General features: G+C 43.9%; 1 long non-coding RNA gene across 1 annotated transcript; it reads left to right on the forward strand.

Moving 5' to 3' along the window:
- Window positions 1-9,551: 9,551 nt before the first annotated feature.
- On the forward strand, window positions 9,552-12,681 carry LOC117076344. Its single transcript, XR_004434338.1, has 3 exons — window positions 9,552-9,635; window positions 11,111-11,189; window positions 12,622-12,681. It is a non-coding gene; the product is annotated as an uncharacterized LOC117076344 (long non-coding RNA).
- The last annotated feature ends 678 nt before the right edge of the window (window positions 12,682-13,359 follow it).

A 13,359-nucleotide genomic window follows, 5' to 3' on the forward strand; every position in this document is an offset into this window, starting at 1 on the left:
TCTTGGTTTGCATAATAAATTACAGAGCCATGCTTCCCTGGTTCTTTTTTGCTTCTATCTATCAATATTCCCTGTTGAGTCCTCACGCTAAATATATTCTGAATTTACCCACGCCTCACCACCTCCACTGCAACCACCCCGGTTGGGCCACAATCATCTTAAGTCTTGACTGCTGCTGTGAGTGACTAACTGGTTTGTCTCCTTTACTTTTGCTCTCAGTGGTTTATTTCCTACACAGAAGCCAAAGTGAGCTTTCAAAGAGTCTGCTCATGGCATTCCCCCTGTTCAAATCTTCCAATGACTTCCCACTGCCGTGAGAATGGAAACAGATATGGCTCAGCCACCTTTGACTTCATTTATCACCCTCTTGTCCCCCACTTCCAGCCCCACATGCTATAACTATAATAGGTTCATTGCCCAGTGCACAGCAGGTCAATACACTGAGACCCTGGGTTGCAGCAGATGAAGAGATTTAATGGTAGGGCCGCCAAACGAGGAGATGAGAAGAAACCTCAAATTTGTCTCCTCCAGGAATTTGGGGTTAGGGTTTTTATAAGTTTTGGAGTGGACCAAAGTGTGGAGATTGTTGATTGGTCAAAGACTGCAGGGTGAAGTCATGGGAAAAGGAGATGAAGAAACTGTATTCTCGTGCTGATTCAGTTCCCCTGTGAAAGTATTTAAACTGGTAGTTGCCAGCTGTTCTGCTGAAATTCAGGATCTGCTTAAGCAATTCTTAAACAAAAACCTTCTAATTCTAATGTCAGGAATTTTATCCATAGGAACAATGGGGAATGGTCAATATCTAATGCTTTATGACTTTTGATTACAAGGAAATGGGTTAAAGTGCAGCCTGATTAATGCTTCGTTATAACTCTATTTCTGTCCAGAATTCTTGTTTACCCTGTGAAGACGGCTTCAATGCCTCTTAGCTGTTCCTAACCCACATTGTCTCACCTAGGGTTTTCTGCTTTTGCTGTTCCTGCTGCCTAGAAAGCTTTCCCCTAGCAATCAGCATGGCTTGGATGCTCACTTTGTTCTCGTCTCTGCTTACATTTTGTTTTGCAGAGACTGTTGCCAGGTCCTTCTTCACTGCCTTACCTGGCTTTGCTTTTACTCAGACAACTTGCTGTTACCCGTCATTGTATTGTGTTTGTGTCTCTCCCATTGGCATACATGCCCGATGCCAACTTTGTTTCTTTTGTCTGACACTAGTTTATTAGACCCTGGAACAGTGACAAGCATAGAGTAGGGCTACTATAATAAATATTTGTCAGCAAATATTTATTCAAAAAAATTAATGACTGGTTGAAGGAATGAAGCAGATCTCTTTTATTTAATCGGTTTCAATAATCTGTGTGCCAAGCAGTTTACTCTCATATTTAGTTCTTTTAAAAACAGTGTGGCTACCGCTATCCTCCGGATTTCACAGACAAAGGAATGCAAGTGCAGAGAGGTCAAGGACCTTGCCCAAGGTCACTTGACTGGTAAATGGCTGCTATACAGCCTTCCTAATGTTATCAGGTCACAAATTTAAGACACTGTGGATTTTCACAAGGGAGAGAGTCTGGTGGTTTCTTGTAAATGATGACTTTGTTTAGTTTCTGTCTTCTCCATGGAATGTACACATCCTGAGAGTAGAGTCTTTGCTGGATGCATTTGTTGACTATGACTAAGCTCTGGCTTGTCTCAACTGCTTCTTCCCTAGCCATTGTGATGCCACTCAACACTGGCAGATATAGCTTCTCCCTGACCCTGGTCCAATGAGAGCCCCACCCAGGGCGCTGCAGAATGGGAGCCATGGCCTTGTCTTCTGTTCATGCTTCTTGGCAGTGCCTTTGAACACTGAGCAGCCAGCTTGGCCTCCCGGCTCCAGACCACTGTGAGTAGCTTGTTAGCTTATCTGGTCCTTCTGCCTGGGCCACTGGCTTAAGTGTCTGTCTTCTAGTCATGTGCTCAGTGTCTGATCCAATCTTACAACCATTCTGGGAATAGAATACCCACATCTGCACACCCGTGCATCAGCCAAATGGCCTAACTTCCTCACCCAAATCTAGTGGTCCCCTTGCTTCCTTTTCTCCCTAGGCTGACACTTGCTCCACTACCTCTAATTCTGAGGTCTATGCTAACTGAAATCTTTCCAAAATTCTCTCCTCCTGGAAAGCATTCTGGACCACAGACCTCATCCTGGATTGGGCCTGAGTTATTTTTTATTGTTATAACAACATTCTTGTTGCTGTTATTATTATAGCAGCCAATTTTATGAAGCACTTTCCACATAGTATTTCCAATAATTTTCACAGTTACTCTGTGAGATGGGTACTGTTATCATTCCCATTTTATTGAGGAGAAATCTGGAATTTAGGGACATAAGTAAGGTTGAACCCCAGGTCACCCACTTGGCATGTGGCCGAGGTGAGATTCAAACCCAGGTAGCCTGGTTTCTGAAGACACTTCCCTACTCCCAAATGGCCTTTGCAGGGTGCTGGACTGATGGTCCCCTACTAAGACAGGATGATTTGCCCCAGCCACCTGAGGGGTTCTTGGGAAGTCTCGTCCAATGCTAACTCAGCTTTTGTTTGTGCTTATATCCTCCTGCTTCGGGTAGGAGTAAGGGAGCTTCCAACCTGGATCCCAGGCCACTTACACAGCCTGTGTCCCCTGCGCCTGGATGGACTGCCTAGCCCTGGACCGTTAAGGTTGCCTCATTTTTGATTCCCACATGGTGCTTGAAGCATGGAAGGTGCTGGAGAAATTTGGCTAAATGAATCACCATTGGCTTGTTAAGAGCATGCTATTGAAGGGAAAATTATTTATTATAAAACAAACCTGAAAAGGGAAAGGGAAGACTGAGTGCTGGAAGTGAGAAACAAGATTGGAGATCAGGGAGATTGAGTTGGAAGAATATCCATAGGAAGGAGAAAAAAAGCATCAAGAAGCTCCATAAATCACAGCAGCAGTATTTTTACCTTCATTGTCCTTCTTTATTTTATGTCCCTGGCACCAAACAATTTATCATTCCCATTTCATGCGAAGTGCTACAAAAATAGCAATTGGCCCAACATTTGAATGGGAAATAGCAGTTTCGAAACAATAGCAAAACGTGAAACTATCTGAATTCTGGAATTTTCTGTAATGTCCTCTCCACCCCCACCTCCAATGGCAGGTATCTTTGCCCTGCATGGACACAAAAAGGCCAAGGGTAACAGACCTAGAAGGGAGGGGGAACCTTGTCCTGATATTTAGTGGCAAAGCTGAATGTGGGTTAATCTCACTCTTCCATTCCTCTATTTCTGCCCTGCACAAGGCATTGTAGCCAGAAAACCCAAGATCACCTTCCGCTTCTATTGTAGGGTGTAGGGGGTGTTGAGAGGGTAGGTGGCAGGTGTTGGGTATTGGTGGGCAGCCCAGAGCTGAGCTGTAACACTTCCAAAGCTAGCAAGGGGGGCGGAAGAGGAGGGGGAAAGGAAGAGGAGAGGGTTTGATGCTTTCACAAAGCCTTAAAGGCAAAAATACTTGGACAAGAAAGCTTTTTAAAGCAATGACTATATAGCACTCCCCCATTCCAGGTCTTCTCAGAACTCATTGAGTGATTAGAGTTTTAACTCATTATTTAGAAATAAATACTTGGAAATCACTCTTCAAAGTCGATACTTTAAAATCCACTTCCTCACCCTCAGAATCTTATTTATACTTGAAAGGAAGGATTACTTTTTCCTTTGAAAAGTAAACTTTTCTGTCAGCAAATAATTACAGCCAGCACATTTCCAGTGGATGAGATTTGGGAAGGCCCTCATTCCTTCCCCTTTGCTTGTGGCCATCTAGCAAGGACTGAACCAAAGAACCCCAGCCCCATTCAATCAGTCATACTCATCATCAGTTTCCCAGCATTTAATGTGTCCCAGAGAGGATGCTAAGAGATTTACACGTAGAATCCAACTTAAAGCTCTTGCTTTTAAGGATGAAGAAATTGAGGTAAGACACATGGCTGGAATCCAAACTGAGGATGGTCAGATGCTAAAGTGCATCTCATGAATCATCAACATCAAGGGAAGACCACACCACTAGGATGGAAGACAAGCGGGGCATCCAACACAGAGGAGTAGTCCACTCCATTCAGTGGTTTGGAGCATTTCGAGGCTGCTCCTCTCGGCAATGGAGCAAAGGACAAACCTCTGATGGTCATTCAGCTTGCTCTTTCTCTGGCCAGCTCAGTGGCTCCAAAAGTAGACAGAAAGCAGAGCGAAAGCACTGAGCCGTCCATCCTCTGGGACAATGCTGAGCTCCTCTTTGACAGGAAGAGCTGCCGTGGTCCTCCTGGGGTCTGCCCCTCCCAGGTCCAGCAAACACATTTCCTATTACACAGGCGCCACGCTGAAGTTTACAACTGCACTGCCTCTCCAGCCTCATGCTCTGCACAAGTGGGGAGAAAATGACACCCCGGGCAGGAGGTTTCTCTTATCTCTTTTCTCCCTAAGTCTTCTGCTCAAAATAACAAGTCTGCAATGCTCTAGAAGGTGATTGCCATCATGACTGCTGCAAGCGCATGGGCTGTGTTGATAGGGGTGTCTTACCTCTGACCTCAATCTCATTCACCAGTTCCTATCTCATCAGGGAAACTGACTGCTGTCTGAACGTTTTATCAGGCAGCAGGTAGGAAGGACATCTGTCAAAGCAAGAGGAGGTGTCAAAGGATGGTGTCCCCAGGGAACCAACATGACTAGAGGAAAATGCCACATGTTTTAAATCCAGAGGCCAGGCTCACATCCCTCTATTTTCCCGCAAAGCTCTAGCCATGCCTTTCAGTCTTAGGCCTTCTGTCTACCACCTCCTTGCTGCCGCTCTGGGCCTGCCCTCTTGAGTCCTTAGATGCTCCCAGTTTATTTGCAAGGATGCTCCTTCCTTCTTCCAGGGCTTCAGGATGTGCTTTGCTCTGTCCTTCAGGCATCACTGCTGTAGACTGTGTTGGAGAGTGGCTGTCCTCCCTGATCCATCGTTTCTAAGAACTATGCATCAGCCACTTCCCTTGCTGCTGTATTATTAAGTGCACAGACACTGCCCTCACTCCTCCACAGCCAGTTGGGCAGGAGTGATTCCTGACACACTCCAGAAAGCCTCTCTGGGGCCATCCTCCAACTGTGTCCTCTGCACAGGGAAGGCATCTGTAAGACCTAAAGAATGGCCTAGGGGACCCTGTGCCAGCTCCCACCAACACCACCCTGCAGAATTCCCTGCTCAAATGTCCGAGTCCACTTTTATGGCCTGCCTGGACCTCATGCTCAGGAACGTCTTCCTGGCCAGGCTCTGCTGCCTGCGTGCTCACCTCCAGGTGTGAGAGGAGTTGCGGGTGGCTGCTTTGGGGCTTAGACAGAGTCTGGCCATGAAGGCGGGGAGTTCACACGGAGGCATGGGAGCACACTCGTGAGGCAGGAAGAGCCAAGTGTGGGAAAAGAAGTGGGGCTGGTGGCCAGGGGACGGGAAGGATGAAAATTCTAAATTTGAACCTGATCTTCCAAGTCATTTTAAAGTTGGGACTTAACTTACATACCATAAAATTTACCCTTTTGAATTGTCCAATTCAATACTTTTTAGTATATTCACAAGATTGTACAACTATAATGACCATCGAATTCCACAACATTTCATCACCATCCCGCTAAAAAATAACCCATACCAATTAGTACTCACCCTCCTGGCAATCTTTCCATCTTTATAGATTTGCCTATTCTGGACATTTCATACAAAAGGAGTCATACAATATGTCATATTTTGGGTCTGGTTTCTTTCACTCAGCATAATGTTTTTAAGATTCATTCGCGTTGTAACATGTATCAATACTTTAACAGTGGCTGAATACTCCACTGCACCACATTTTCTTTATCCACTCCTTAATTGATGGACATTTGGGTTATTACCACTTTTTGGCAATTATGAACAATGTTACTGTGAATGTTCGTTAATTTTTAGATGAACACATGTTTTCATTTATCTTGGGTACATACCTAGGAGTAGAATGGCTGGGTCATGGTAATTCTAAGTTTAGCTTTTGAAGAACTGCCAGACTGTTTTCCAAAGTGACTGTGCCATACTTTTCATTCTACTAGTGATGTGTAAGGGGTTTAGTTTCTCTACATCCTGGCCAACACTGGTTATTCTCTGTCATTTTGATTGAAACTATCCTACTGGATATGCAGTGGTATCTCACTGTGGTTTTGTTTGCATTTCCTTAATGACCAACGACGTTGAGCACTTTTTCATGTGCTTTTCGGTAATTTGAATATTTTCTTTGTAGAAGTATCTATTCCAATCCTTTGCCCATGTTAAAAACTGGGTTAAGCTTTAATTGTTGAGTTGTGGGAGTTCTGTGTATATTCTGGATACTAGATTCTTACCTAGTATATGATTTGCAAATATTTTCTCCCATTCTGTGAGTTATCTTTTCACTTTTTTGATGGTGTCCTTTGAAGCACAAAAGTTTTTAATTCTGATAATGTGCAATTTACCTATTTTTTTCTTTTGTTGTGTGTGCTTTTGGTATCATATCTGAGAAACTATTGCCTGATCTAAGATCATGCCTATGTTTTCTTCTAAGACCAGGCCATCTTGAAAGAAAAAATTGTCAAATATGGGGAAAAACTTATTTAGTATTTCAGTTTGTTAACTGAATTTAAAAATTATAAACATTTTTACATATGGTGTAGGGCCCTCCATTACATGGTCTCAGGCCTTGTAAAATTCACAGTGGATCTTGACATTGAGTAGCAGAAATGACATGACGTCCTGAAGTGATGGATGTGTTAATATTGCTCTCTGGTTGTCTGTTTCTCATACATCCTGTCTTTGCATTTATTGTGTAGGAATTTCTCACCCATATGTGACTAAGCCCTGGCAGATAGTGTCTTCTCCTAACCACCATCATGTCTTCTAAGTTTTAGAGTACCTATTTAAATCTTAAAACCAAATGTATTGAATCCCAGTTACTATTCATATTTTAACATAGATGACCTTAATTTTGACGTGAAATCAGCAACTCCTTTTTAGATCAATACATAATCTTTAAGACATCCACTGAGGAGAAAATGCAGAAAAGTCATAATTATGATGTTGTCTGGGATGCTTGCTACCTGGAGAACTTTGGAACTTCACAGTAAGGTCCAGAGTAATGAGTAGGCCAAATTGCAGAGGTAAACTGAGTCACAGAGCAGCAAAGTGACTGTGTTGGAAGGACGTAGGTAGCAAGAGTTAGACCTGTAATAGAGTCAGAGTTAGAGCTGCCAGTCTAGTGCCAGCCATTTCTGAGCTAAGAGAGCCTTTCCCATGCTACAGGACTTTTCCTGGTGCCATAGCGGCTTCACTTCTTGCTCCTGTGCCTTATACCCTGCCCCATGCTCCTGCTGTCTCCTGTCTTAGCCAAGCCCTGGCTGCTGCTTCCTCTAAGATGTTGCTACCTGCTTCTCTCCGGGCTTCACATACTTCTCCCTCTCTCTCTGTCTCTTTTTAAAAATCAGTAATCACATAAAGTCAGGGAAACTCCAGATGATCTTCTATGGGCAGCTTTTTGCCCAGATGGGAGTGGTCAGGTGAAGACAGGTGCTTGAAATTCTCAATTCCTGTTTCAGTCCACTTCCTACTGAACAGGTGTCAAGGTCACAGCACCTTGCTGCCCTGTGGTACTAACTCCATTTCCTGTTGTCTGAAAAGGCAGGAATTAGATGGGCATAATGACAGAGCTCATTGTAAAACATTGACCAAGGTTGTAGGTGGCCGAGTTCTATCAAATTCCTCCATAAGCTCAATTGTCAGAACTGATGAGTTAAAGCCCAGTTTCTGTTCTGCCTTAACGGGGGCCTTCACAATATACATTGTCTCTGCACAGGATTTAGATATAAATGAGGATCGGATAAGCATAATCATAGATTTTAATTCGCTGATTTTGGCCTTTGGAAGTAACTACTCAGTTTTAACATCCAGAGTGACTATCAGATGCAAATGAAGAAGGAATCAGTATTCTAAATTGTCCCCCAACTCCAGTCAGTTATTAAATTGTGAAGGATTTATTGCTAGGGAAGGCCAAGCATAATCCAGAGGAAACACAGGCAAAAGTTTACACTGCCTGGTCAGTGTGACCAGTGCTGGGCTTGGGGGACTCCCAACCCAGAAGCCAATGTACAAGCTGGGTGCTCAGAGGAACCTCTCCCTGCTAGCTGAAGAGTTAAAAGTGGGGAGACATGCAAAAACCCCAGTGTACTGTGGAAGAAGTGGCTTCTGTGACCTGAAGCCTTAATTGAAGTCAGAAGATGTCTTTCCTCAACCCAGCCCGCCCTGCGGCAGGTGGCTCTATCACCTCCTTTCTCCACTTGCACAACAGACCCTTTATTTCATGGTAGACAAAGGTCTGGGAATGGGAGCATCTGCGCCAGATTATAAACCATATATTTTCCTGTGCTAAATAACTCAGACTTGGGACTCTCAGGAGTCTGGCTGCAGAGTAGTATAGTCTATCAACAAGTTAATTGTCTTCCCATTTAAGCACAGAAAAAACCCATCTTTTCTGATTGTTGTTTAGTTCAATGTGTCAGTTCAAACTTTGATCTTGCAAATATGGATTTCTTTATACTTCTTTCTTAGGGGTATTACCATTAAACTAGTACTGAGGCACAGTTCGGGGAGCACAAAGTCACTGTTTAAAGGCAGGAGTCCAGAAGTGCAGGGAATGGACATCTTTCGTAGGACCACAACATAGAGATTGACACTGGACACCTAAGACTGTACGCTGAGCACGTTTGTCTAGTAGCCATTGCCAAGACGTCCCAGTTGAAGTGCCCTTTATTATTATTCATTTATTTATTGTAGAGACGGGGTCTTGCTATATTGCCCAGGCTGGTCTTGAACTCCTGACCTCTAGCAATCCTCCCATCACAGCCTCCCAATGCACTGAGATTATAAGCGTGAGCCACCACACCTGGCCAGCAAGTGTTCTTTACAATTTACAAAGCCCTGGGTGGGGCCAGGCATGGTGGCTCATGCCTGTAATCCCAGTACTTTGGGAGGCTGAGGTGGGTGGATCATCTGAGGTCAGGAGTTCGAGACCAGGCTGGCCAACATGGTGAAACCCTGTCTCTACTAAAAATACAAAAATTAGCTGGGCATGGCGGGATTAGGTAAGTGCCTGTAATCCCAGCTACTTGGGAGGCTGAGGCACAAGAATCACTTGAACCCGGGAGGCAGAGGTTGCAGTGAACTGAGATTGCACACTACATTCCAGCCTGGATGACAGAGTGAGACTTCATCTCAGAACAACAACAACAAAACAACAACAAACCTGGGTGGGACACTATTATCTGTCCACCCACCATCTTCTGGGATATCGTCCCCCTCCAACTGCACCATGTGGTTCCTGTAAGAGCAGTCACACTTTACAGGTCCTGTTCCCTTAGCCACAGGTAGTTGGGAAAGAATTGGTCACATAAACACAGATGGGCCAGTAGGATGTCTTCCCTAAGGTTTTTGGGAGCAGAACCAGTTCTCTCTGTTGTTAAAACAGGAGATACGAAAGTTGGGAGTTGTCACTGGCTTTGGTCTCTGACACGTGGAAGAAGTCAGTCTCCAGAAAAAGGCTAAAACCTCCAAGCACAGAGGTAAGAAATGAAGAGAAATTTCCTTGTAGCATGCAAGCTGCCGGTTCTGGGACAGAATAAATTAAAATAATTTATAAATAAAATATCCTTTATTAAAAATAAAATAATAAAAGAAAAATAATTAAATTATATTTTATATTATTCCCCCATGTGAAGGGGCACACTGCCTTCCTTCAAATAGTTTTTATAACATCCTCTAGCATCCTTATACAATATCCCCCATTTTGCCTAAACGTGGGAGCCCTGTTTTTTTGAAACCAAAATAGCTTTGATTGTATTACACACATCTCACATGAATCTCCCAACAATCCTGCGAGGCAGATATCATTACCCCAATTTTGGAAATAAGAATGAGGCCCAGAGAGGTTAAGTAGTCTCTTCCAAAGTCATGTCGCTTTTACAAGGCAAAATCAGAAACCCACCCCAGTCTTGACTGACAGGCCCAAGGTGGAAAGAAATTCTCCTGCTTCTAGCTGTGTCAGGAGAAGACTCAGAGACTACAGTCTGCACTGCTCCGCTCTGCCCTTGGTTCTCTAAGCTGTGACAGCCAAGCAGGCTTGGACTGGAATGCCTTTGAGAGTGGAGCAATTATAACAAGAAAGGTGTATTCCCTTAGTATGCTTCCCTATCAGCCTCATTTGCAGAATGTTCTCTCCAGCCCCTGACACTACTGCTTAGACTTTAATTCATCAGCTCAGCTGCAGATGGTGTCATCCTCTGGGACTTTGCTAGTTATTAACCATCACCAGCATTCTCACCCCAGAGCGGGTTCCAGCTGACTTGGACTTTGGGTGAACTATACACTATTCATCCACTACCCCTTTCCCAGGCAAGATCCTTTCCAAGACCCCAATGATGCAGGCTCTTCCCTGTATCCAGATACCCTGATCCAGTGTTTCCAACTCAGCCAGGAGTTCTCAGTATCGTATTCTATTCTGAAGATGCTGCAGGAGTTTTTCAAAGGACAACCAAAGCTCCAGCTGCATGGGCACAGCTGGCCAGCCCCTTCCACCTGTCTCCTGCCTCTCCTCACCCCACAGGGAGCCGCGGTCGCCTCAGCAGCCATAGAACAACACAGCATTGCTCTCACCACGGTCCCACAGTAATTAAAAAGAAACACTCAGGTTAGGTGGCAGAGCCTAATCCTGTAGGCAACAAGACCATTAGAAAGCCCGCAGTCCATCCTTGGTTCAGCTCCCTCTTTCCCCTTTCTTTCTATCTGGGAATCCAGCTTGAGACCTAAGCAAGGGCTGGCCAGCTTCATTATTCATGGCCCTTCCTCACCAGCAAATTAGGACTGATGTGGCTGAGGTTGGGACGTGGAAATCAGGACTTCGTATGGATCCGTTTCCTCTTTTACTAAACTCTATGTGGGGTAAACAAGGATTATAAACATTCAAACACAGAAAATAATTTTGTTTTTTAAAGAGGAATTCCTATGTAATTATGTCTTCTCGGCTCTCCTTTTTCCACAGGGCTCCTGCTCCTCCCTGTCCTTCCACATATCAACCTCGGTGAAGGGTGACACCTGAGCAGTCGGCCTCGGTTTTACAAGTGTGTGCTCCAGGGCTCTAGAGATCCAAAGCAAGTTATCCAGAAAGGCAATTGGAGAAACCACATCCCTCAGTCAATGGCCTTTGTCCATTCATAGATGTGTCTACGTCTATGTCTGTCTGCCTTCAAATATAAAATGTCCCAATGAAGAGCCCTGTATTAAATTACTCAGGCCTAAGACTCCCACTGGGTCTATTACATCCAATCCAACAGTGAGATAATTGTCCTTGTTTTGAACGTGGCCTCAATTTTTCCTCAGAGTCATGTAGTTGAATGTGTCTGAACAAATGATAATTGTCCATCAAAGAGCAATATTCTTATTCTCTAGCTCTACTCGAAGGGAACAAAATGGAATGGCCAGCTGGTGCCAAAATACAGCTTAAAATTACCAAGCCATGCTGCCTCGTGACAGGAAGTTCAGAAGACAGGACACCATATTTGATGATGACAGTAGGAGTAAGAGTACCATTCACAACTTAAAGGATCTACAGGCTGTCCAAGAATCAAAGGCTTAGGTTCTTAAGCCAAGTAAATAAAGAACACTTGCATCTGAACACCCTCAAAGATCCCACTAAGCTCTCTGGTCTTCAGAGATCTGATACACTCTCAAAACTTCCATTTTTAAACACTCCCAGAAGAATGATTAAACCCAAAATTTCTAAATTATGTGACACTGTTTGGCTCTGTGTCCCCACCCAAATCTCAGGTTGAATTGTAATTTCCAGTGTTGGAGGTGGGGCCTGGTGGGAGGTGATTGGATCACGTGGGTGGTTTCTAATGGTTTATCACCATCCCCCTAGTGCTCTCTCGTGATAGAGTTGTCACGAGATCTGGTTGCTTGAAAGTGTGTAGCACCTCCCACCACTCTCTCCTGTTGGCCAGTGAGGATGTCCTTGCTTTTCCTTTGCATTCCTTCATGACTGTATGTTTCCTGAGGTCTCCCCAGAAGGAGATGCCTGTACAGTCCACAGAACTGTGAGCTGATTACACCTCCTTTCTTTATAAATTACTCAGTCTCAGGTATGTCTTCATAGCAGTGTGAGAATGGACTAATACAGTATGCATGTCCTTTTATTGACTTAGATAACGCACAATCAAACTTCAGTTGTGGGCACTATGACTCGTGCCTGCAATCCCAGCTACTGAGCAGGCTGATGTAGCAGGATTGCTTGAGCCTAAAATTTATAAAAAATAAAGCAAAAGACAAACAAAAAATCCTCAGTTGCATAGAAATATGAAACAGGGAGATTAGGCAGGTAGTTTGTTATAAGAAGTCAACCAAGAATCAGAAGGAATAACAATAATACTAGTTAAATTGATTACTTACTTTGTGCCATGCCTTGCATTTTACTGAGTATTTTACATGTAGAATTTATGTAATCCACTCTAAAACTCTATGAGGTTAAGTAGCATTATCATCCCCATATTTCAGATGAGGCACTAAATGAGGAATCTGAAATGGGATTTGTTCTGTTGAAGAGGAAATTCTCAAGGTTGAGTTTCAGTTAAGTATTGAAATCAATGATGGTAAGTATTAAATTATACGCAATGTCAACTGACTCTTGAGTCAAGACTAGATACTCTGGGAGTTTCAAAGATGAAGCAGACAGAAACTTTGCCTTCAAGAATGTACAACTCTGGTATTCACTTTGCCTACAGACCATTTGTACAGACAAGACCTGTAGATGATTTCCATTAACTCAAAAAGAATTCAGATAGATATTTGTCCAGGGCTTCCTCAGTGTCCCTTCTCAGTTGTAGATGTTCAAATGGACAAAAAAGAAGTCAAAGCCTGCAGGGCTGCCCATAATGAAGTACAAGAATGAGTAACGCAGAGCATAGGTGTTCATGGAGTTGAGAGCAGCATGTCGGTAGACCAGAGAAGCTGAGGAATGTATGCAAGTGGAAGCTGGCCTTCCCTTGGGCCCTGAAAAATGGGCAGAAGATGAAGAACAGATATTCCAGGAGAAGGGGAAAGAAATATTATAAAAAGATGCAAGGAGGTGGGAATGAATCTGACCAGAGTATGGAGGGACTGGGGGTGTAGCTGGAGGTAGGGTTAGTCAGGCAGGCTGGGACTGAAGAGGGATTAATCATGCCATTTCCCAGCATGTCGACTTTCAAATTCCTCTAGAAATAAATTTGAAGGAGTAAGGCAGCTGGTCATAGT

The sequence above is a fragment of the Trachypithecus francoisi genome, unplaced genomic scaffold (assembly GCF_009764315.1).
Source record: "Trachypithecus francoisi isolate TF-2019V2 unplaced genomic scaffold, Tfra_2.0 Lachesis_group5, whole genome shotgun sequence".
NCBI lineage: Eukaryota > Metazoa > Chordata > Mammalia > Primates > Cercopithecidae > Trachypithecus > Trachypithecus francoisi.